The following is a 1631-nucleotide window of genomic DNA, read 5'->3' as shown; positions in this document are numbered from 1 at the left end:
TTGAATAGAAGAGGTGGAAGTGGGTATCCTTGTCTTATTCCAGATGTTAGCGGGAAGGCTTTCAACTTTTCACCATTGAGTATTATATTGGCTCTGGGTTTGTCATAAATAGCTTTTATTATGTTGAGATATATTCCCTCTATACCCACTTTGGTAAGAGTGTTTATCATGAATGGATGTTGAATTTTGTCAAATGTTTTTTCTGCATCTATTGAGATGATCAAGTGGTTTTTGACTTTTGTTAATGTGGTGTATCACATTGATTAATTTGCATATGTTGAACCATCCTTATGAGCTTGGGATGAATCCCACTTGGTTGTGGTGTATGATCTTTTTTATGTGTTGTTGGATCCAGTTTGCTATATTTTGTTGAGAATTTTTGCTTCTATATTCATCAAAGATATTGGCCTGTAATTTTCTTTTTTGGTGGTGTCTTTATCTGGTTTTGGTATCAGGGTGATGGTGCCTTCATAGAATGTCTTTGGGAGTGTTCCCTTTTCTTCAGTTTTTTGGAAGAGTTTGAGAAGGATCACTATAAGTTCTTCTTTGTATGTTGGGTAGAATTTGCCTGTGAAGCCATCTGGTCCTGGACTTTTGTTTGTGGGGGAGTTTTTTAAAAATAAATTTATTTATTATATTTATTTTATTTTTGGCTGCACTGGGTCTTTGTTGCCATGCACGGGCTTTCTTTAGTTGTGGTGAGCAGGGGCTACTCTTCATTGTGGAGCTCGGGTTCTAGGCACACAGGCTTCAGCAGTTGTGGCACATGGGCTCAGTAGTTGTGGCTCGCGGGCTCTAGAGCGCAGACTCAGTAGTTGTGGCACATGGTCTTAGTTGCTCTGTAGCATGTGGGATCTTCCCGGATCAGGGATCGAACCCACGTCCCCTGCATTGGCAGGTGGATCCTTAACCACTGCACCACAAGGGAAGCCCTGTGGGGCAGTTTTTAAACTACAGATTCTATTTCATCTCTAGTGATTGGTCTGTTCAAATATCTATTTATTTTTGAGTCAGTTTTGGTGGCCTGTATATTTCTAGAAAGTTGTCCATTTCTTCTAGGTTGTCAAATTTATTGGCATATAATTGTTCATAGTATTCCCTTATGGTTTTTGTATTTGTACGGTGTCAGTTGTTATGTCTCCTTTTTCATTTCTTATTTTGTTTATTTGGGTCTTCTCTCTCTTCTTCTTGGTGAGCCTGGCCAGAGGTTTGTCGATTTTGTTTACCCTTTCAAAGAACCAGCTCTTGGTTTTATTGATTTTTTTCTATTGTTTTTTAATCTCTATTTATTTCCTCTCTGATCTTTATTATTTCCTTCCTTCTGCTGACTTTAGGTTTTGTTTTCTCTTTTTCTAATTCTTTTTTTTTTTTTTTTTTGGCAGTATGCGGGCCTCTCACAGTTGTGGCCTCTCCCGTTGCGGAGCACAGGCTCCAGACGTGCAGGCTCAGCAGCCATGGCTCATGGACCCAGGCACTCCACAGCATGTGGGATCTTCCTGGACTGGGGCACGAACCCATGTCCCCTGCATTGGCAGGAGAACTCTCAACCACTGCGCCACCAGGGAAGCCCCCTCTAATTCTTTTAAGTAAGTGGTAGGTTAGGTTGTTTATTTGAGATTTGTCTCATTTTT

The sequence above is a fragment of the Grampus griseus genome (genome assembly GCF_964374135.1).
Source record: "Grampus griseus genome assembly, chromosome: Y".
NCBI lineage: Eukaryota > Metazoa > Chordata > Mammalia > Artiodactyla > Delphinidae > Grampus > Grampus griseus.
This window is presented reverse-complemented; position numbering follows the sequence as displayed.